The sequence below is a fragment of the Rhinolophus sinicus genome, chromosome 2, assembly GCF_057876585.1.
Source record: "Rhinolophus sinicus isolate RSI-liver-muscle chromosome 2, RSI-T2T, whole genome shotgun sequence".
NCBI classification, from domain to species: domain Eukaryota; kingdom Metazoa; phylum Chordata; class Mammalia; order Chiroptera; family Rhinolophidae; genus Rhinolophus; species Rhinolophus sinicus.
The window spans coordinates 118513240-118538188 of record NC_142502.1 but is presented as its reverse complement, the minus strand read 5'-3'; positions in this window follow the sequence as shown (position 1 = coordinate 118538188).

Genomic DNA, 24949 nt, shown 5'->3' with positions numbered 1-24949 from the left:
CCCAGTTCAGGTCCGAAGAGTGTGATGTGCTTCTTTTGATCATTGTTTTTTTTCTTTTTTCGTGGTACAAAAGTATTTAATAAGTGACACATCAGTACAGAAACACAGTATGAGGTCAGACAATGAAGTTTGTGAACTTTCCACTGTGTAAGTGCACTTCAAAAACAAGAATAGCCAAGTAAAAAGTCAGTAGACTCTTATTTTTACTTACTAAAAAGCCAAATGTACATGTTGAGAATTGAACTACTATGTTCTATCTTCTTTCTCGAGATGTGACATACATGTTTTCTTGTCAGTAATATTCTACCGAACATTGTACTAAATGAAAGCAGACAGATGACCAGTAAAGCTTTTGCTCTCTCCACTTGTGCTGAGCTAGACTAGTAGAACACCATCTTGGTAGCAGAGATTTTGACAGGAAGAAGGAATTGCAGAGACCCTACCATGATAGAAAAGCAAATGAACTGATTTATGCAGAAAGTATTTTAAACAAATCTGCACAAACATTTAACATGCTGTAAGAGAAGGATACCTTTTAGTCCACTTGTAGTATAGCATACATTCATTTATGCCATGTAAAATAGTAATTCTAACATATGGAAGATTTTTACCTTCATAGCACTGACAAGTAAAAAAAGTCAGCATCCAATACTTTGAACTTTGTGTAGTAATCATGGAAGTTCCAACATTATATCCACTGGGTCAGCCTCAGTATTCATCTATAGAAATATTTTTTCAAAAATGCTTAAAAGAGACTTCTAGAAACAGAGGAACTCCATCAGGATCAGCGGAAGACATAATGATACGGGGCTGCAAATGTAACACTAAGAATTGATGTTCATGTATAACTTTTAGGTAAAGACCATCTCTCTCAGTTGATCCCTACAGTCAAGACTAGCCGATGCTCCAGAAATCTCATGACGGGTAAGTGGCTTGAGTAACACCCTAGATAAATACTCCCAGACAGTCAAATACCCCATAGAGGCTGAAGGACTGACTGTGTGAGGCATGTAAAAAGCTGTGAGTGCACAAAAAGATTCATACATAACCTGCTAGGAAAAAGAGGGTTGGTGAGGGTGGGTTACTCCACAGGGCTGACATACAAACATGTATGCCCCTAGGTGGGATGCTTGGCACAGGCTTGCTGCAGAGGAGCCCAACTCAGAAGGACCTAACAGATGTGTCTACTTTGGGAAAAGCACTAGGGCTTGAGAACACAAGAGATGTTTGTGGGAAAGATGTTAGGAAAATTTGCCTTCATTGACTGATGTTAGCTTTTGTCTGTTAGCCTTTTGTTCCCTCACATAAGAGACTACATGTGAGGTGATGGTTATCCTTAGGTTAAGAAAGTTCTTCCCCTCTCATTCTCGAGAGGGGAGATATGAGGTAATGAAGAGTCTTTCTGTCTGTGTCACCCGCATCAGCAGATGAGGTAGAGAAATAACCAAGTTATATCAGAATGATGTGACAGGCATGTTGCCAGGCTTTGGAAGGTGTTGGGCCGATGGTCCTAGCCGACAAAAGTAGGTATTGTTTGTCCAAATAAATTGGCCCTTCAGCCAGATAAGCAATATTTTTATCACAGTGACTGCTGGACCCTCCCAGAACTGGCCATTCCTGGAGGGGCAGGCAGGAACAAGGAGCTTGGCTCTAAGGTACATCTGAGAAATATATATAAGACAGACCTCAGTTGGCAGTGTAATTTTTGTCATTTGTCATTGGTGATTCTTCATCATTTTAAGATTTTGGAAACTTGTATATAATATTCAGCTTACAACATCAGGAGATGTCCTGACTTCCAGCCGCAGACCTGGTGAGGTCGGGCTGGTTCCCGACCTCTCCAGTGTTGTTCCCCACAGTTAGCATTTTTGAGAACTTGTTAACATTTTAGAAGCTTATATACAGCTTGCAGCTTGCAGCATCAGGAGCCCTAACTTCCAGCAATAACAATAGCAGCAACAGCAATGACAACAGCAGCAGCATTCTTGAGAACTTGCTAGCATTTTGGAAACTTGTATGCAGCTTGCAGGTTGTAGCATCAGGCGATGCCTCAGCTTTCCAGACACGGATCTGGCAAGGTTTTGATTCCTGACTTTCCACTGTTGTTTCCCCACAGTTTGGTGAGCTTTTGGCATCTACTGTAACAGTTACTATCCTATAGAGTGTATTACTGCTTTTGGATACTCCTTATTGATGTTATTTGTGTATATAGCCAAGCAATTTTTGATCAATAGTAAACAAATGTTGGGATCTCTTAAACTTGTATGTATGTATACTCCTTTGACATGACATTGTTATCAGTGTATATAGTTTAGTCTTAACTGCCTTTACTTTCTGTCATTAACACATTCTTTTAAGTGCCTTTATCTTTTGTTATTATATATAGCTAAATAAATTGATTAGATATTGCCAAATAAATCAATTAGTCCCTTTCTATCGTGTGTTCTTCTCTTTTCCCTGCTCATCATTACAGTGTTTCAGCTGAAAGAGGTCTCAGGAGGGTCAGTTTATTTTCTTTTTGACACATCAATACTTCACATTAATGAAGAATCGCAGAACAGAATAAGTCTCTCATCACTAGCCAAAACCTCTCCCAGCCTGTTGAGCCAATGATGTCCAGAACAATCCTATTGCTTAAGGTGGGACCTAAAGCCTCCGCTGTTTCTAGGAAGCTGGCATAGGACATGATGTGCTCAACAAACTCCCACTGAACCACTGCTTCAGTTCAGTCCCTAGCCTTCTTTCTTATACTCTATAGTCCAGAAACATTTATTTAAAAGACAGAAAATCTGGAACGGTGAGCTGCCTATGGAATATGTGACCAGCCACTTCCTCTTCACAGCGCTGTAATATGATTGGTGCGAAAGCTGCCGTTTTAAGTCCAGGAACCTGCTCCAGCAGCTGTTCTTCAATATTCTTTTCTATCAGAGACATATGTTTGTTAAAAATAGGCATGTAGGTGAGTTTATCCTCTTCTGTCTTCAAACTCCTGGCAACTCTTGTCCATGAAATTTCTCTGTAATAACTGGAACTTGTCGTCCAAGTGAATGTCCTCTATTTAATCACAACATCAAATTCTCCATCAGAGGTGGAAGAGGACTGTGTGAAACTCTCTTCCTCTAGGGCGTCCATCGATGCTGCCCACCCACCTGGCGTAGGCCTGGGCCTTCTACCCTCCCACCGAGCCTGCTACCAGGCACAGCCTCATTTTGCTCTGCCGAGCCCCAACCCACCTGGGGAGACCTCACCCCCCCAAACCTCCTTCCCCCACCCCCTGCCCTGGCTATTGCCGGTTCATGGCCAGACTCCAGCCTTAGGCTCCGGGCTGCAGCCATGTGCTGGCCTGGCTTCCATACCAGGCCGGATGTGCGCCAATGTTGTGATCATTCTTAGTCCCAACCCCTCCAGTGTAACCTGGTACCTATGTGATCAAAGGGAAGTGACGATAGTAATGCTGTTCTGGTGGAAGTGAGGGAGCAGCGTGTGGGGGAGGGCGACCCCCAAGTCCTGCTAACACGACCCTGTCTCAACACCGTACACTCACCGACCTCCTGTGGCCCTGAGGGCTGTAAGAAGACAATCTGAAAACTTTGTAGCAAGGCTTTCCTCCATATTGTTAGTAGTTTTCTAGGACCGCACTCAGATGTGTCGGAGACGCTCCATGTCCAATGACATTGAAGGAATATGGAAAATATCTTTAGAGTTTAGTTTACAATCTTGAGTATAAACATAAAAATAACTGTAGTTTTATTTTCCTCTGCTTTTTAAACCTGCTTGGAATGAGAGAACAGTCACAGAGGAAACCTTTTTTTCTTCCTGACCCCGAGTGAAATTGGATAGGTTCCAAAACTTAAAAATAAATGTTTTTATTGTAATTTGTATATACATGGAAAATGTTAGAATGCATATGTATACATTGTATACATTATTAGACCTACCAACCAAATTAAGATGCAGACTATTAGCAAGGGGATAAGAGTGAATATGGGAGTAGCCCCAGGCAAAAACATCAGAGACTCCGTCTATTCCTGCCCATGTTTCTGTAACTTTTCATGATTAAAAACTTCTCAGTTTGTTGAATGATGTTGGCTGATTTCCATGTTTCTATACTTCTTAAAAACAAAAAAGCAAAAAAGCAGCTTTATTGAGATACAATTCACATATCATACAATTCATCCATTTAAGGTTTACAATTCAAAGGATTTTGGTATACAGTTGGCTCTTGAACAAGATGAGTTTGAATTGCTCGAGTCCACTTATATGCAGATTTCTTTTCAATAAATGCACAATTGGCCTTCCGTATTCCCAGGTTTCCAATTTGCAGATTCAACAAACTATGGATAAAAAACTATTTTCGATTCATAGATGGGCATCTGCAGATTCACAGGGACAACTTTAGTTAAGTTTTTGGGGAGTCAGAAGTTACACATAGATTTTTAACTGTGAGGGGGTCAGCACCCCTAACCCCTGGGTTGTTCAAGGTTCCATTGTATTCACAGAGTTCTGTGTCCATCACCAAAGTCGATGCTAGTTATCATCCTCCGTCCCCTTTTTCCTTACCTTCCCCTCCTCTACCCTAAGCAACCAGGAATCTATTCTCTGTCTATAGATTTTCCTAGTCTAGATTATTTATATGAATGGAATCATACAGCATGTGGTCTTTTGTGACTGACCTCTCAGCACAATATTTTCAAGGTTCATCCATGTTGCAGCATGTACCAGTACCTCAATCCTTTTTATGACTAAATAATATACCATGAATGGAAAAACCACATTTCATGTGTTCATTCATCAGTTGATGGGCATTTGGGTTGTTTCCACCTTTTGAATATTATGAATAATGCTGCTATAAACATTAGTGTGCGAGTACTTGGATCTGAATTTACCTTAGGCCTGTATCAGAGGTCCTATTGATCTTCTCTCTTACAGGTATTTGTATCACTGGTTTTCAATAACACAAACTCATCTTGTTCCTTCAATTTTAGGGATGGTAACAGCCTCTTTCTCTTATTAGTTCTGGTGGTGTTTTACCGAGTTTTGTTGGTTTCCCTCATCACTGTTCACAAATTTGCCAATGTTCTTTTCTTGATCTTTCGTCAATTTTCCTATTTGAGTATACCAACTTTTTTTCCACCAAAATCTGGCTAATACACAGCCTTTTAAGGCTTGAGGTAAAGGAAACAGTCAATAACCAATCCTTCCCACTTTTTTTAAGGACTGCTGTTTAAGACTCTGGGTGTTGAACACACAATGTGATATATGAATGATGTATTACAAAATTGTGCACATGAAATCTATGTAACTTTACTAATCATTGTCATCCCAGTAAACTTTAATTAAAAAAAAAAAGATTCTTAAACAGCTCTTTCAGAAATACTCTTCATAAAACTCTCTTCCATTCCAAATCTTTGGCTTCTTGGCCCTTAATCATTTTTAAAATTAAATTGATTGAAATAACATTGGTTAATAACATTATATGAATTTCAGGTGCATAACTTTATAATACAAGAGCTGTATACGCCAGTGTGTGTTCACCACCCAAAGTCCAGTCTCCTTCCATCACCATATATTTGACTCCTTTACTCTCTTTTTACTCCCCCCAATCCTCTTCTTCTCTGGTAACCAACATCACCATTCTGTTGTCTGTATCTATGAGTTTATTTCTTTTGGTTTCTATATCCCACATATGAGTAAAATAATATAGTTCTTGTCTTTTTCCATCAGATTTATTTCATTTAGCATGATACTCTCAAGATCCATTCATGTTGTTGCAAATGGCAGTATTTCATCTTTTTTATGGCTGAGTAGTATTCCATAGATACAACATCTTCTTTATCCAATAAGCCAGTGAAGGACATTTAGGTTGTTTCTATGGCTTGGCTAGTGACTAATACTGCAATGAACATGGAGTGCGTATATCTTTATGTATAAGTGCTTCCAATTTTTGCAGGTAGATACTGAAAAGAGGGATTTCTGTGTCAAATGGTAGTTCTATTCTTATATTTTTGAGGAGCCTTCATACTGTTTTCCATGGTGGCTACACCAATTTATAATCCCACCAGCAGTGAGTGAGGGTTTCCTTTTCTCCACATCCTCTCCAACATGTGTTATTTCTTGACCCTTAAAAATTCTTATGGTCAGTGGGAATTACACATTCAGGTTATATAATATTTTACATTGTAAATTCTTTAAATGTCATTTGTCCCACATATCACTTGATTTCCATATAATTATGTATTGTCACATTTGATACTTCCAATTTAACATATTCTTACATAAAGCAATACTAACTATTTGTTCACTGCTACATTTTATTGATCTAAATTGTTTAGTTACTATATAAATTCTTATGAACCAAAATAAACTATTACAGATTTCCTGTTGAATTTTAAATTAAATTAATTTTTTGTGTGTGTGTTTGGAAAGGGCAGTGGGCTTTCTTTTAAATTGTATTTAACAATAAAGGCATTATTATATAATTCTTAGCTTTTAAGTCGCTTCATAATTCAACAATTTTACTAGCCCACAAAGTTTCCTCAGACATTCTAACTTTTCTTCTCTCTTCTTTCACATGTAATTGTAACCTGCAAAGAATAACACAGATTTTCCCTAAAGTTATTCCACTATTGGTGTAAGTGAAGCTTCTTCTGAACCCTTTAGTGCCTAGAATGTTTTACTTACTTTCAAACACTTAGTACACATATCCATTTATGGGGGAGATTGACTAATTCTTATCTTCATTTATTTTCATGGGACATTGATTGATCTCTTCTTGTTTATCCATTCAAATGGAGTTTTGATGATTTAAATTCCTGTGGGTTCTATGATATTTTCCTATGCTGAAGCTTAAAGAATTAGTATTATCCTGAATGGATCTTATGAGCCTCACACACCTGGTCTGAAAAACTACTGCTATGGAAAACTCGAGAAATATATTTAAATTATAATGTTTTTTTTTAATGAATTTGTCTAATCTAATAGAAATATTTTTATTGATATTTACTTCAAAGGTTATGCATTCAGCCTAATAAAATAAAATAAAATAAAATAAAGCTACCCTGAAGTTTGGCTAAGAAGTTTACAAAGATTTTAAAGGATGATTTAGTGCAACGGAGAAAACCAAAACAATCAAACTAAGGAGGTAGGAAACAGTCTGTGTAAAAAACATGTCAATAAAGTAGGCTTTGGAGAGACTGGCAGAAATAAAGTATTCCATAAAGGAAAGTAGGCGTGAACAAATGAAGGACATTACGATGTTATATGAACATGTGGATGAAGGGAGGAATGTGAGAAAGTGATCATGAATATGAACATCATCTGTTTCCTAGGCTTTGTTGCCACTTTCCATCAAAACACAAAAGTGTAAATGTCTAACTATTACATTGTTTTGTACACCTGAAACTAATTTAAAAAAAAGTAATTCTATTGGAGAATCTGTTTAATGCACTTAAAATTTAAGTTTTGTGGACAGTAACATTTTGTGATTATCATGGAAGTATGTGAGGGATGAAGTCAGGTGTATAAGTTGTATTTGTTTATTCTGAACATTATGACAACCGTTTAACTGACACAGCATAGCTTTCTTTAACATCTGGAAAAAATGAAGCACTGTTCCAACACACAATCCACTTACTTTACCCCACCACCATTCCCTGAGAATGGATTCCCATACCATGAAATTACTTAATCAATGAATATAAATGTTTTTTAATCTTTTAATTCATATTGTCAAATTGCCTTCCAGAAAAAAGTTACCAATTTAAAGCTCCATCTGTAATGTATAGGATACTTATTTTACTATGTTTATCAAAATTGACCATTATCAAGTTTGATGTCTATGTTAATTTAATAGCACAATAGTTTACCTGTTTCATTTCTTTGACTAGTGTTACAGTTAATTTTTAAGTAATTTTATTATTAATTTTCAGTTTCTCTTTTATGATTGGTCTTTTCATAACATTTTTCTTATTTTATTGGTGCTTTAGTGTTTTCTCCTGATTTATCTGTAATATCTCTTTGTATATGAAGCATATCAACCATTTTTCTATTATATTTATTTCAAAATACTTTTCCCAATATATTGATGTATTATAATATTTCTACTTCGGATTTTTTCCATTGCATTTGTGATTAAGAAGATGTTCCCATGTGACTTATTAAACAAAGATTCAACTCATTTTAAGTCTAGATTCATTTATTTTTTAAACTATTATTTCTATTATTTTACTATTTAATGTAACAGAACATATGAAGATATGTAATACCAGGCAAACATTAGAAAATAATTTTATTTTCCATATATCTGGCAGATTTTTGTATCAACTTTTTTGAGTATAGAGTTTGATACATGGTGGGCACTCAATAGGTAATATTTATTATTATAGAAACTAGAAAGCTTTAGAGACCTTTCTGCATATCTTTTTAAGGCTGTTATCTTGCAATCCAATATTTTCTATTGAAGAAAAGTTTAGTTGGACATCAACAAACCACATCATTTAAAAGCCCAATTGAGTAAATGGCTTGAAGATTGAAAAGACAATAAAGGTGCAAACAAGTAATATTTATTGGATTTCTTTTCAAGAGTAACCTGGGTACAAGGCAGAAATTATATTTCTGAGAAGAGTTCTGATTTCGATAAAGCCTGGAAATATTCTCAGAGGAAATTCATATATTGTTTTTATTTTCCATTTTCCAGACTCAATAAAAATGGTGAAGAATGGGAGTGTGTGTGACAGTTGTGATGCAGAGAAATTCCAGAAATGACAGAATCAAGGCACCATGAAATGCTCCCCTGAGCCACTCACATATTTTCCCTAGTCCTAGCCAGGAAAGCAAATTCTGTCCTCCGTCTGAGTTCCCGGATCAACCCAGGAAGTGGAAACAGTCTGCGTCTCAAGCTTCCTCGTTTTCTGCCTATCAGTCATATGTTGTGTTGTCAAGATACCAGAGACTAACTATGGAGACCAAAATATTAGAATTAAAGGAAGGTATGTTAAAGTTCCCATCCTTGATAATTCACTTCCTAGAATATTAAACTGAGGGGGTGGGGGACGATAGCTAGAAAAAGAGGAGGAGAATGAGTCAGCAGTTATTGGCTCCTGGTACCCACAGGTCTTAATTCAAATGTTTTGATAGAAGCCATTGTGGGGACAGAACCCCAAAAAGTAGTTTCCAGGCTCTCGGCCTCACATAGACAGGTGCTGGCTCAAGTAGTAAATGGCCATCAACTGTGATTGGATGGCCATCAACTGTGGCTAGTTGGCCATCAGCTGTAACCAGTGAGCCATTGGCTACTAATATAACTGCCGTGGCTACGCTAGCGGAGAGAAAAGAATGAGGGCTAGCAAGAAGATGGTGGCTGGGCTGGCAAGAGCGGATTGCAGAAAGGCGGATGCTGCCAGCGAGAATATAGTGGTATGACTCCCCCATCTATGGCTCCAGTGGGTGTTCCTTTTTGGCCTCACCATATCCTGCATTCTTGTGTGGGGAGTGGGAGCGGAGACCCCACAGGCCTCCCTGCACGACAGCCATTCACATCTAACAGTCTGGGAAAGTCTTGGGAAAGTTTTCTCCTTCATTTTGTAATCTGCTTCTTGAGAATCCCAAGAGATTCTTAGTTTACGTGTCAGTTATGGCATTCCCGGAGATTTCTGTGTCATGTCTTTTTAACTGAAAAGTGTGAACTCAAAGGTTGAGTCCTTGGAGCTTTCCTGCAGTTTCCTTGCCCCTTTATCACTACACAAATAAGAGAATAATCCCCATGAGAGAAATAAAAAAATCTAGAAAAGATAGTTGACTTTTTGACAGGGAAAAACATCTAGCCATTGAAGAAACAGAGTGTAGTAAGAACATATTCCTATCCGTTTAAATGGAACAACTGTCTAAAATCCATCAGCAAATGTTTAAATAGACCCTAAATCCTAAATCTTTCCTATATTTCACCTTTAGAGTTTTGCCAGGATTATGGGTCTGGCAGGTGGAACACGTGCCAGAAACATCCTCAGCAATTTTGAGTGAAATTGACCTATTAATGCTGCCTTAAGATTATAGCAATTTCTTTTCTCTGCTACAGTGATACAATTAAACAGTTTTGGCAACTGAATTATGTTGGCTAGCACTACCAGAATGGAAGAGCATAGAGTTCTTCTTGAGGAATAACAGTCAATTTGTAAGGATCTAATCAATTATTACCCTGTGTATAAAAACAACCTATAAACAGTCAAGCCATCAAATATTTTTAGGCCCTTTTAGTTTATATTGTGCAGCTTATGACGTTACTCCTGATCTCAAAGTGTATTGAAATTTATAAATATCAACTTGTACTTGTCTTTATGCTTGAAAAAGAATATTTCCTTAATCCTCAGAACTATAAAATCATTAAAAAAAATTTATTTCAGTACATCTTATCCCACAAATGATGAAGAATGAATTTCTCTTTTGATTTGTCAGGATTTTTTTTCCTTTTGTCTTAATTTTGGTAAACAAAAAGTTTAGCAGAAGTTCAATATTGTGTATGTATGTGTAACAAATATAATTTTTTAAATGTAACTAACCTTTATTTCTATTTTAAGCTCCCTTCAGATGGAGTAACAATAATCTTATCAATGGGAGGCCCTCCTTCTTCCTAGCCCTGGAAAGAGCTGTGTCTAGGTTGGGTAGATTTCTGAAGCGACAACATGAGGGGAGGGAGACATCGAGTCCTTGCATCACTGGTCCCCACAGAGATTCTGAGATGTTCTTTGCCAACTCTGGTATTTAGTTTTCAGTCTTTTGGTTTTGGTGCTGGCCGGCCCTTTGCCCCTCCATCCGGACCGCCGGGTCCCTCTGATAATGGCAACTGCCTGGCTTGAGAGTTGAGAAATGCCTGTGCCTTCCTTACTGTCCCATGTGGCAGAACTCTCTGTGAGGGTACTCTTCTGCTGAGATGTATTTGAAGCACCACTTCAGAACTAGTTAGAAATGCAAGTCTAACCTAAATCTAATCTCCTACTGAAGAACCTCCTAAATTAGAAACTCTAACTAAAACAGTAAACAGAGGGCAAATTCTCCCAAGCTCCACTTTCCAAGACACTGCCCAGGTATGCATTCCCAAGGAGTATCTCTTTCCCTTGGGGAGGGAGGCAGTTTTAGAATCTTATTCTATTTCCTTCTCATTTTCTCTATAAATAATAATAATAATAGTAATAATAATAATAATAATCTTTATTTTTGAGTAGATCTAGGTTTATAGAAAACTGAGCAGATAGTACAAAGAGTTTCCATATACCCCCCTCTTCCCATTATTCAATTTTCTTTATTACTTATTATCTTGTCTTAGTGTGATATATTCATTAGAATTGATAAAACAATACTGATAAATTATTATTAATAACTCACATACATAATTTATAGTAGGGCTCACTTTTTCTGTTGCACAGTTCTACGAGTTTTGACAAATGACAAGTGGCATGTCCGCTAACACAGTATCATGCAGAACACAAAACTTAATTTTAAGTAAATTAAAATTTAGAGACCATAAGGTTTTCCCAGAAAAAAATGAATTAGACAAAATCCTTAACCACCATTAAATACTTTGAGAAACAAAATCCAGTTCAAAGATAAACTAGTATACTGATTTAGAATCATTTACTCCCCCAAGAGATAATATAAAAACATACATTTATAAAGTTCAAATTTACTAATTAAAAGTAAGCTGGAAAAAAATAACATTTATTTAAGCGATGAACTTTGATTTAAAAAAATCAAGCAAATTAGAATCTTGAATTCTCCAACTTGATTGAAGAAAAAATTCCCAGTTAACTTATCAGATGCTTTTTAAAAGAAATATTTTAATGTTAATTCTGAAACATCATTTGCAAAATTTGCCATGTTAGTTCAAGGGTGTTAACTCATATTAAGCATTCAATGCTTTAGTGACAGATGACCTATCACCTCTCAGCATGTCTTCCACAGCCCTCAGCCTTGTCTCCCTTTCCAGAAGGTCACCCACATATACTGTAACATTAAGAGATCTCCAATTGCTTGCAACGGTGATAAATGTTCATTATGATATAAGCAGGTGGATTCTGATTTTTCTGTCCACTTTTTTTTCACCTACCTCATCTGTGTACCTGCCTTAGTGATGTCAATGAAAGCATTTAGGTGGTGGGCATATATGAGTTGACTAAAATTTTTTCAACTTTGTTGTATGTTTGAATATTTTCATGATAATATATAGGAAAAAGATCTAGTGAGTATTTTAAATATTTTTTTAAATATTTTTTTAAAAATTACACTTGACATTCACTATTATATTAGTTTCAGGTGTCCAGTATAGTGGTTAGACATTTATGTAACTTATGAAGTGTCCCTCCCCCCCAGTACCCCGTTATGTCCAGCACACACTTGGCACCACACATAGTTATTACAACAATGTTGACTATATTCCCAATGCTGTACTTTACATCGCCGTGACTATTTTGTAACTGCCAATTTGTACTTCTTAATCCTTTCACCTTCTTCGCCCATTCCACTTGTTTAAATTGCTTATTTGTGGGGGGAAAAAAAAAGGTATCAGGGGGCCCTCTACTGGTAAAGTCACATAAGAAATGAAAATGGGAATTTTGAAAGGATAAAATCACATTGTGGTGGTCCTTCCACCTTCCACCCCCAATTCCCCACATGCAGTCAGTCCTCAAAGCCTTATAGGATCAGGACTTAGAAACAAGAGCCTGCACGTTAGGTTTATAAAGCAGAAAACTGAGGACTGGGTTTGAGAGCACAGCTATTAAATGCAGTGAGGTTGATAACTGTTTTCTTTCCCAACTTTATTGAGGTGTAATTGACAAATAAAAAAGTAATGTATTTAAAGTGTACAATATTATTATTATTATTATTATTATTTAGCACATGTGTACATTGTGAAGATTCCCACCATTGAGTTAATTAACATATTCATCACCTCTCATCTTGTGACAACATTTAAGTTCTACTCTTAGCAAATTTCATGTATACAATAGAGTATAATCAGCTACAGTCATCATGTAATACCTAGCGTATAAGTCTCAGACCTTATTAATCTCTTGTTTGTATGATTTATTTATTTATTTATTTATTTAATGCTAAAATTGACATTTAATATTTTATATTAGTTTCAGTTGTACAGCATAGTGTTTAGACATTTATATAGTTTATACAGTGATCCTCCTGACTAGTCTAGTACACACCTGATACTATATATAGTTGTTGCAACATCATTTACTATATTTTCTATGCTGTACTTTATATCCCAGTGACTATTTTGTAACTACAAATTTGTACTTCTTAATCCCTTCACCTTTTTCATCTGACTCCTTAACCAACTTATCATCAGGCAACCATCAGTTTGTTCTCTGTATCTATGAGTCTGTTTCTGTTTTATTGGTTCATTTATTTTGTTCTTTCGATTCCACGTATAAGTGAAATCATATGGTATCTCTTTTCAGTTTGACTTATTTTACTTAGCATAATATCCTCTAGGTCCATCCATGTTGTCACAAATGGTAAAATTTCATTCTTTTTTATGTCCGAGTAATATCCCATTGTATAAATGTACCTCATCTTCTTTAGCCAACCATCTATTGATAGATACTTGGGTTGCTTCCATATTTTAGCTATTGTGAATAATGCTGCAATGCACATAGGGGTGCATATATCTTTTTTTATTTATTAGTTTCAAGTGTACAAAACAATGTAATAGACATTTATACCCTTCACAAAGTACAGCATAAGGAATAGAGTCAATGGAATTGTAACAGTATATGTCGTTTTGAATTAGTGTTTTGGGTTTCTTCAGATAAATACCCAGAAGTGGAATTGCTGGGTCATAAGGTAGTTCTATTTTTAATTTTTTGAGGACCCTCTATGGGGACAGAGCCAGGAGTGCAGTTTCCAGGCTCTTAGCCTCATGTGGAAAGGTGCGGGCTCAGGTAGTAAATGGCCATCAACTGTGATTGCATGGCCATCAGCTGTGGCTAGTTGGCCGTCAGCTGTAACCAGTGAGACATTGGCCAATAATATAACTGCCGTGGGTAAGCTAGCAGCAAATGGGGGCTAGCAAGAAGATGGTGGCTGAGCTAGCAAGCAGCGGAGTGGGGGTTGCAGATCGTGTGGCTCCTGTTTCCTGTTTCTCCTACCCAGCCGCCAGCAAGACTATAGTGGTATGACTCCCCTAGCTATGGCTCCTTTTTGGCCTCACCATATCCTGCGTTCTTATGTGGGGAGTGGGACCAGAGAGCCTGCAGGCCGCCCTGCATGACAACCTCCAAACCGTTTCCATAGTGGCTGCACAAATTTGCAATCCCACTAACAGTGCACAAGAGTTCTCTTTTCTCCACATCCTCACCAACACTTGTTTGTTGATTTATTGATGATAGCCGTTCTGACAGGTGTGAGGTGATATCTCTTTGTGGTTTTGATTTGCATTTCTCTGATGATTAGTGATGTTGAGCATCTTTTCATATGTCTATCAGCCATCTCTATGTCCTCTTTGGAGAAATGTCTATTCAGGACCTCTGCCTATTTTTCAATTGGATTGGTTGTTGTTTTGTTTTGTTTTGTTTGGTGTAGAGTTGTATGACTTCTTTATAAATTTTGGATATTAACCCCTTATCAGATGTATCATTGGCAAATATCTTCTCCCATTCAGTAGGTTGTCATTTCATTTTGTTGATGGTTACCTTGGCTGCACAAAAACTTTTTAATTTGATGTAGTCCCATTTGTTTATTTTTTCTTTTGTTTCCCTTGCCTAAGGAGATAGATAAAAAAAAAAAAATAAATAACACTAAGAGTAATGTCAGAGAGTTTACTGTCTATGTTTTCTTCTAAGAGTTTTGTGGTTTCAGGTTTTACATTTAAGTCTTTAATCCATTTTGAATTTATTCTTGTATATGGCATAAGAAGGTGGTCTAGTTTCATTTTTTTGCATGTATCTGTCCGGTTTTCCCAGCTCCATTTATTGAAGAGACTGTCTTTATCCCTAAAGATCCTGCCCCCTTTATCATAAATTAAATTACTACATGGGTATGGATTTCTGATCTCTCTATTCTCTTCCATTGATCTATGTATCTGTTTTATGCCAGTACCATGCTGCTTTGATCACTATAGCCTTGCAGTATAATTTGATATCAGGTAGTGTGATACCTCCAAGTTTTTTCTTCTTTCTCAAGATTGCTGTGGCTATTTGGGTCTTTTGTGGTGCCATACAAATTTTAAGACTATTTGTTCTAGTTCTGTGAAAAATGCCATTGGTATTTCGATAGGGATTGCATTGAACCTGTAGATTGCTTTGGGTAGTATGGACATTTTAACAAGGTTAATTCTTCCTATCTGTGAGCATGGTATATGAGGTGTGATCAAACAACATGACAAATGTTTAATTTTTAAAAAAATGTATTACATTAATAAACATTGTCATTAATCCACCTCAAAATACTCCCCCTTACTTCGAACAAACTTATTCCTTCATTCTTGCCACTTTCTGAAGCAGTACTGGAAGTTGTCTTTTGTGAGTGTCTTTAGATGTGCCACCATGGCTGCCTCGATGTCCTGAATCATTTTGACTTTGGGAAAGAGCCAGAAATCACACAGTGCCAATCCAGAGAATAAGGTAGATGAGGACACACCACATGTTTTTATTAGACAGAAATTGCCACATACCAGCAGCGATGTGTGACATGAAGTGTTGTCATGATGGAAGATGATTTACAACTCACTTTAAAACACACCTTCTCTCAACCATAGTTCACACCCGACTCTCTGCGCCTAACAAGCTGAAACTCATCACACACTGTTACTAAAGTTCATCGCTCTGCTTCCTGTATTAAAGATCTCTGCCTTTCCGTTGGATGGCACACAGCAGCAGCATTCACCATATTTGTTGATCACACATCACTTCTGGTATGGCAATTTCTGTCAAATAAAAAACATTACAGTGTGTTTTCATCCACCCTATTCACTGGATCTGGCACTGTATGACTTCTGGCTCTTCCCCAAAGTCAAAATGACGATGAAAGGTGAACGTTTTGAATCAATTCAGGACATCGAGGCAGCCACAACAGGACAACTAAAGACACTCATGAAAGAGGACTTCTAGAACTGCTTCAGAAAGTGGCAAGAACAATGGGGTAAGTGTGTTCAATGTGAGGGGAAGTATTTTGAAGTGGATTAATGGCAATGTGTCTTTTACTGTAATTTTTCTAAATTTAAACATTCACCGTATGTTTTGATCACACTTCCATTTTATTGTATCCAGACCTTATTAATCTTATCACTGAAAGTTTGTACCCTTTTACCAGCCTCTCCCTATTTCTTCATACCTAAGATCCTGGTGACTACCATCCTATTTTCTGTTTCTATGACTTCATCATTCCTTTTCTTTTTTTTAAGGTCCCAAATGTAAGTGATACCATTCAGTATTTATCTTTATTTTTCACTGTCTGGCTTATTTTCCTTAGCATAATGCTCTCCAGATGCATCCATTTGTCACAAATGGTAGGATTTCCTTTATTTTTAAGTCTGAATACTATTCTATTTTATATATATGTACTATGTTTTCTTTGTTCATTCATCTATCAATGGATACATTAGGTTGTTTACTTACCTTGGTTTTTTTAATAATTCCAGGAGTTAGAGTATCCTTCCCTATTATAAGATGTTGTGTTAGGTGTGGTGTTTGTGGTAAGAGTGCGTCTCAGCCTTTCCTACCCATTTTGATGTGGTATTTTCTTAGTCATTTCCTCAGTCACCTGACGTGTAAAAGTCATTCAACTAGTTTGTGGATTTCTCTCAGAGGAGATTGCTTCATGTGTAGCTGTACATTTTATGCATTCATGGGACGACGAAAATTCAAGAGCCACCTATGTCACGATTTTGGTGACATCCAAGATGATATTTTACTTGTTTCTGTTTACTAAATCAAAGTTCTGGGTGGCCCCACTTAATTGTCAAGATGATTTAAAATTTTATCATTTTATTATATTTATTCTAAACTTAGTTGGTTAGCTTTACTAACCAACTAAATAAGAACTAGCTAGCTTTAGTAAGAACAAGTTGATCTTTTACAAACATACCCTGGGTTGGCATATTTGTGTATTAATGGGAAGAGAAGTCTTGCCCTGTTTTATAATAGATCGTGTGGTTTGGCTTTGCAGATCAGCAAAGTCTTGCCTACTACTCAACATTGGTTTGAGATGCTCAGAGGCATGCAGAACATACCCAAAGCTTTAAGCATCAGATAAAGTCAGAGGCTCTCTTAGTAACAGTGACAGCAGATCACTGTGATGTTAACAAATCTCGTAGCGTCTCTGTATTTTCTCATTAAAAAAAAATGAGTTAGAGGACCTTTTTTCCCCATATTGAGTATCTTGAAAGAAAATGGCTCCTGTCTACAGCACAGCTTCTGCTCTATTGATCTCTAGGTTTTAAAATGCTGCAAATATTCTTTTTTCCTTTTGGCTTTTTTTTTTTTTTTTAAGTTAACATATATGTCTAATGAAAAACCATGTTTATATCATTGGAACCTTCTATTTTAAATGGCTATGCTCTCTTTGCTCAGTGACTGCTGGTAGCAGCTAAAACTACCTGTTCACTTAATAAGCCATGAAGAAGACCCCAAGCTCAAACTCAGAGGGAGTGGGAAGAGGCCTATAACATCCTTGCTTGTGACTCAACCTTGCACATCCTCTGAGAATGAACACCACTATAAGCGGGCTGACCTCATAGATTTGTTGCTGCCCCCATCCTAAATACAGACAGTCCCTGGCATTAGAAAACTGCTGTATGTGAAAACTGCCTCCCTCCTCTTGTGCAACTTTGACTTTCTAGCCATCCTTTTAGAATCCATTGTCCAGAAAACCTCCCATGTCAGTGCTGGCGCCACCGTCCATCCAGGAAATCCCCCAAATACTTAGGAATCAACTTCAACTCATTCTCTTCCATTATCCACATCCAGTCTGTCAGCAAACCTTGTTGCTTCGGTGACCACATGTATCTATCGCACATTCACTCGCTCATCTCTGTCTCTACACCACTTCTCTCATCTAAGCCGTATTCATCTTTCACTTGAGCTGCTGAAGGTGCCTCTTGTCTGATTTCTGCTTTCACTCTTGCTTCCCCAACCCTCAATTCATTCTCCACTTAGCAGCAGCCAGAGTGGTTGTCTTCAAAAGCAAATCTGATGTTGAGCCTCCCTTGTTTATCCTAGCCAGTCCTGCTGCTGGAGAGGCTCCCAACCCACCCCAGCTCTTTACTTGGCTGTGTCTTCACATTCTGTTCTCATCTCACATATCAATGCTTCCAATGAACTGTATTTGACCAGACCCTGCATACTCCCCAAACTTGTTCCTTTTCCTTTTTACATATCCTCTTATTTATTCAACTCATCGCAAGCCCAAATTACCTTGTTAATTGTTCTTTTTTCCCCACTTGTTTGTGTTCTGTCTCCCCAGCTGCCAGCACCCAGATGGGAACAGCCTTATCTGTCTGGTTTCAAGCTGTGTTCCAGTGACCTAAAAGAGTTTCTGGCATACAGTGAACACCCAAAGGGATTTTGCTCACTGAAGAATTGTAGATACAAAGGACAATATTGATTTTAAAGTTCTGTGAGATTCTGAATTATTTAAATTCTAACACCACTATAAGAGGGCTGATCTCATACATTTGTTGCTTTCCCCCCATCCTAGATGGAGATAGTCCCTGGCATTAGAAAACTGATGTATATAGAAGCTGCCTACTTCCTTTTTGCTGTAATTTTCGTAGACTGATTGGAAGATAGTGTCTACAAAAATCTTACCCGTGTCTTTGGGTCTTTTCTGAGTACATTATAGCACATAGTCAGCTCGTGTGTCCCTTCTCCAGTGGGGTTAGGGGGTGGAATCTCCTGTGTTTCTTCTCATAGTTCCTCTCTCAATCTGCGTTTTCTTTTCTGTATGTTTTCATAACCACTGTGTGCTTTTATCATTGATCTTCTTACACAGGATTGCCATTTTCGGTTTATATGTGTGACTTCTCCACTAGACTGAATTTCTTGATTAAGTAAAGGCCACTTCTTATTTGTTTTTGAAGGCTTGGGACAATGTCTAGTACAATATATGTGGTAGGAAACTGGTGCATAAATAAACATGAGAGTGTGCTACAAACCTTAATCACAGCTTTATCAAGGGTAGTATGGCAAGACACACAACATGAAGTTGACCCATGAATAATTCAAGGGTCATCGAAATTCACATACAAAGCTAATGTGTAAATTACCTGATGTGATAATTGATAATTAAGTATAATTAAATAATACTGAAAGAACATTTACTGCCATCACCATCTCTATCCTGAGCAAGCCCTTCCATCTCAGTTTGCAGCGTACAAGGTCTGACAATTAAAACGTTGGCGAACTTGTCACTGTGCGGTTACCTTGGCAGCACTGTACAAACAGCTCGGGAAGGTTTCATAACCTTGGTATATCAGTGTCTCATAGTTGTGTTCGTGTTGACGTGTGGCGGTGTCTTGCTGAGTGGCGTCCATTGTTATTGTTGCATGTTTTTGTGTGCTGTCCAGAGAAGGTCTGAGCTTGAATTAGAGCAACAAGCAAACATTACATTTCTTATTCAACTTGGCAAGAGTGGAAGTGAAATCAACGACATGTTAGTCCAAGTTTATGGGGATAATGCCATGAAGAAAACGGCAGTGTACAAATGGATTAAACATTTTTCTGTGGGGAGAGAATGTGTCACTGATGAAGAGAGTTCAGGGTGGCCAGTAAAGAGCGGAATTGATGAAAACATTGCAAAAAAATCATCAAATCATACACGAAAACTGTTGGCTGACTGTAAGAAGTATAGCAGACCAAGTAAATATCGATAGAGAAACAGGAAAATCTAACTTAAAATCTTGACATGAGAGAAGTGTGTGCAAAAATGGTCCCGAAGGAGCTCTTGCATCCCAATGATGCACCAGCTCACACAACACTGTCTGTGAGGGAGTTTTCAGCCAGTAAACAAATAACTGTATTGGAACACCCTCCCTACTCACCTGATCTGGCCCCCAGTGACTTCTTTCTTTACCCGAAGATAAAGGAAATATTGAAAGGAAGACATTTTGCTGACATTCAGGACATCAAGGGTAATATGGTGACAGCTCTGATGGCCATTCCAGAAAGAGTTCCAAAATTGCTTTGAAGGGTGGACTAGGCACTGGCATCAGTGCATAGCTTCCCAAGGGGAGTACTTCGAAGGTGACCGTAGTGATATTCAGCAGTGAGGTGTGTAGCGCTTTCTAGGATGTGTTCTTGAACTTACATGTCTGACCTCATAGATCATTATGGAGGGGGTGTGGGGAGAGCACGGATTACCTACCTGCACAGATTTGAAACACAGATGATGGGTACTGGGCTCTCTACCACTTTAAATTTCAGTTTTTATTTCAGTTCTCACAGGATCTCTTAGGTTCTGAGAAGCTTACTAGAAAACAGGGACCATGATTAACAGATTTTGCACTGTCCCTTCTCTGTGTTTTCTTAATCATTTAGGTGGCATAGGCAATAGTATGTCTTTCATTCTGACGTGCCTACCTGGAGACTTGAAACACATGTTACCTATGTGTGAACCATCTGATTCTAACAAAGCCAGCTCTGCCTCAGTAAAGCTTTCCCACTACTAACTTACTAGATCATATTACTTTTAAAAATCTAATTATTGCTGTTCTGAAACAATCTCCACAAAAACAGTTACTGCCCAAACCGAAAATAATATAGACTGAAATAGCAAATTAGTTTAGCATAAAGGTCCTTGGGGTCGGGGGGGGGGGGTAATCTTTGTTTGTTTTTTTATTGGTCCCAATTTAAACTTTTAATAAAATGAGTTGCTTGTGTTTCTTCTGTATTGTTGCCTTTGAATCACTAGAGGGAGGTAGAGGAAAAGGTTTCAAAGATGCTAAGCCAGAAATTACACAGAGAACTTAATACCTATTTAGGTTAGTGTTCCGTACTTTTCAAAATACAACTTGGGTCCAAATGTCAAATCTAATGGTGAAGCAAATTAAGATGTTTGTTTTTTTTGTGCTCTAACCTTGAGGATAAACTTATTATGCATAATTCAGTCAATACATTCATGTCTAGGAGCTGATTACAGGTTGAATTTGATGTCTTCTGTTTCTATGTCAGTTAAAGGTATTCACAAAACATTTATTTTTCTTTCTGTTCTTCCTTCCCTCAATTTTCACTAAAATACCCTAATAAAATCATTTCCTTACTAGTCCTCCAAATTTCTTCTTGCTAACCAACTTAGAATAACATTTTTAAAGTTTTGAAGTTGGTGCTTAGCCACAAACATTGTTAAGAATCAAAATATAAATATAGTTTTTGTGCACTCACCATATTAAATAATATGGTGACCTGCCAATTACATGGTTTTCCTCATCCGTTTTAGGAATTAGATGACTGAGTATATTTCAAAATGAAAAAGACCTCAATTCAGCTGGCTGTAAGAGTTGGCATCTGGGCTTTGAGTACCTTCCTGTTATTTTGCCAAACCTGTCACTCCGTCCTTCCCCACCCATTTCCCTCTCCCTGAAGAAGATAGGTGCAATTGAAAACAGTGGGGTAACTCCATTCTTTAAAAAAAATTAAATAAATGAGTGGCAACGACTGTATTTACTCCAAATGTAGTAACATAATTGACTTAGGCCTGATCCTTTTTTTTTCATGAAGGTTTTAGGATAAGGAAAGTAAAAGAACAAACCCTTGGGAGGAGGATTAGAGCATAGCAGGGGACCTGTCTTGGTGATTGGTAGATTGGTGATTCTGTGTTTTACAGCACAACAAGTGTGTTGGCTTCTTTTTTCTTGCTTTAAGTTGTATAAATTTTAAGTTGTATAAGTTTTGGGATGATATGCCCAGGCCTTCACAATATCATGTTCTAGAAACAATGTTGTCAATGACTCAATCTCATTTTTTCTCAGTTTGTTTGTTTGATTTTCCATGCCAAGTGACCAGGGTTCATAAGCCCGCAATTCAGAATTTCTGAGGTTCTCTATATACCGTAGAAAAGTTGTGTACTGTATATGCTTTATTTATTTATTTACCTATCTATCTATCTATTTATTTATTATTTCAAAAGTCAATACCTTCTTGGAGGCAGCGGGTTAGCTCATTTGGTTAGAGTGCGGTGCTCTTAACAACAGGGTTGCCGGTTCGATTCCCCACATGGGCCACTCTGAGCTGCACCCTCCACAACTAGATTGAAACAACTACTTGACTTGGAGCTGACGGGTCCTGGAAAAACACACTTAAAATAAATAAAAGCTTTTTTAAAAAGTCAATACCTTCAGGCCTCTATGGGGAGTCTCCTATCTCATTTAAGTTTCCCTTCCCACTCTTACCTCTACACTCTTAGAAGGAGTCAAGGTTAGAGACTATGTGAAGGTAGCATTTGGTTTCTCACTCGCCAGTAAGGAGTTAAGATGGGCATGGGATCTCATGGGTGGCCTAGGCATGCTGTATTTTAAGCTTTGGGGTATATTTTTTTCTATTACCTGAATTTTTAGCTGGATTTTTTTCTAGACTTGCCTTGCTGTCCCATCTAATTGTTGAAATCTGAAAGCTGAGTGAAAGTTTAGGTTAAATGGTCAAATAATGCCATACGTTTTGTGTGGTTTCTCCACCTTAGAGCTATGTCTAGTCTGGACAAAATGAGGCCTTTGCTGTTTAAGAGTCTGGCAGTTGTCTTTTTCATCTATACATTAAAAAGATTAATTGGTACGCACTTGGGTCAAGACTTACAAATTGTAAGAATTGTAGGCATGATTCTAAAGGAGGTGATGTTTCTCTTCTAAGATACCCCCTTCTTTTTCCTCTCCTACATACCCACAGGGCAGAGCAGTCTCTCTCTCTCTCTCTCTCTCTCTCTCTCTCTCTCTGAGATTCTGATTACTCTAGGTTTGTCCTTCCCAATAAAAGCATTTCAGTCTGCATTACACTCAAGTCATTTAGACTTATTCAATTGATTCCTGCACTATGAGTAACAGGAGGGTCATCAGTTAGATATGAAATAATTGAACATTTTAATTGATTTTGAAATTTGCTTCTCTGGTCCCGTCAATCAGGGCTCCTTCCATCCCACATTCCAAGGGCCTGTGTCCTAATGCTGATGTATAGTTACTATGATACCCACCATACATACTATGCCCATTCATTTTTCCTCTTGGAGTAGTACCCCTTGACCTGGATCTATCTTGGTTTTCTCATTTGAAAAAATACCCACTTGTTGACAGCTCCTTTCTCCCAGACCCAGTAAGTAGCCCGATCATTAATACATGCCAACATACAGCTGACTTGCCATGCTTTGACATATGAGTTTTTAGAGGTTTTGTGTATGTGTGGGATCTTCCTGGATACATGTGCCTTTTTACCCAAAGGGCTAAAACTTTAGAGGCAACATATTAGTCACTGGGGCAAGCCACTGAGAGAGATTCTTTGAGTCAAATTTCTGAGACTGTCTTCCTGTGTTTTTGTTCTCTCTGTATCCAAACTCAGCTAGGATCATTTTTCAGTATGTCTCACTCCATGAGATAATAGAAATGAGTTGTTCTTGATGAAATGATCTCTTTTTCTCTTCCCACACCCTTATCGAGTTCTATCTTAGATGTGAGCAAAAACCTTCTGCAGAAGAATACAAAATTGGCCCTTGGAAAGAAAAGTCATGTGGGCCTCTCCTATGATCTCCCTGGGGTAGTGAGGCAAACACATCTGAAATGGACTTTAAATATCTACTGACAGTTGTGTTTAAAGAACGATTGTGAAAAAATGAACACCGTTCCTGGCCCTGCAGCTTTAAAAGAAGATGGAAGAATTGTAGCAAAAGAGGACAATGGCAGGCCTTTCCCAGGGGTGAGAGTCCCCAGTTGGATGATGAACCGGGAAAAGCAAAGGGCAGTGGTGGGTGCCATCACCCTTCCCTTTAATTACAGAACAACCAGCATTTTATTTCATTCCAAAATGAAATACTATTCCCATTTCATTAAATATGTACATTCCATAAAATATGGATTAGCAGTGGGTTTTACTAGTGATCAGTGAGTTACAGTCTTTCCAGTCTGACCTAAATTTCTCGTGATGGTTTTATGATCTGGAAAGTGATTATACACTTTCCAAAGACTCTTTCTAAGATGTTTTAAATTATTTCATTGTAATATGGAACAAATCCTTGCATTTCAACCCTGAAAAAAAAGCAAGCCCATTACATTGCAGAAACGAATCAGTCATTAACTCAGATAAGAACCTTGGCCTGATGCACAAACTGCCCTCCATTTATCCAATTATGTTTTGCCCATTCTGGTTTGAATTCTCTATTATCTCTGACACTGTGGACTGTTGAAGGTTGGGTGGCTTGATATATTGTTATCTTTTTTATACAAATGAGCTGGGTTTGCTTTAAACACAAGTAAACTAATTGTTGGTTCTGTACAGAAATGATACATGGAACTTGAAAATGTGTCTCTTTCAGTGAGGAAAAAGATGGCATGCAGAGAAACACTAAATGATAATTCATATGATCATAAAATGTGATTAAATATTGCACTGTGAGTTAATTTAAAATACTAGTCAATATAATCAGTATTTTATTTTTATGATCCTCATAGAGGAAAATGTGTTTTCTTTGCTAGAAGGTTTGTAGTTTTATTGGCTATGTCTAGGTTTATCAAATGTGAAACATATTAGAAAGAACCTACTTTCCCTCCCTCTTGCTAAGCTAAAACTAAAATTTAAAATGCAGCAGAAGATTAAAAACACTGTCTGCTGTGTGGGATCATACCAAATCAAAAGTCATGCATCTTTTCTGGGGATATTGACTGAAAGGAATCCTGGGGCATAATTTTCACTGTTTTTATTAAATGAATGCATTTTTTTATTCCTGGATAACAGAGAGAGTTCACTTTCCTTTA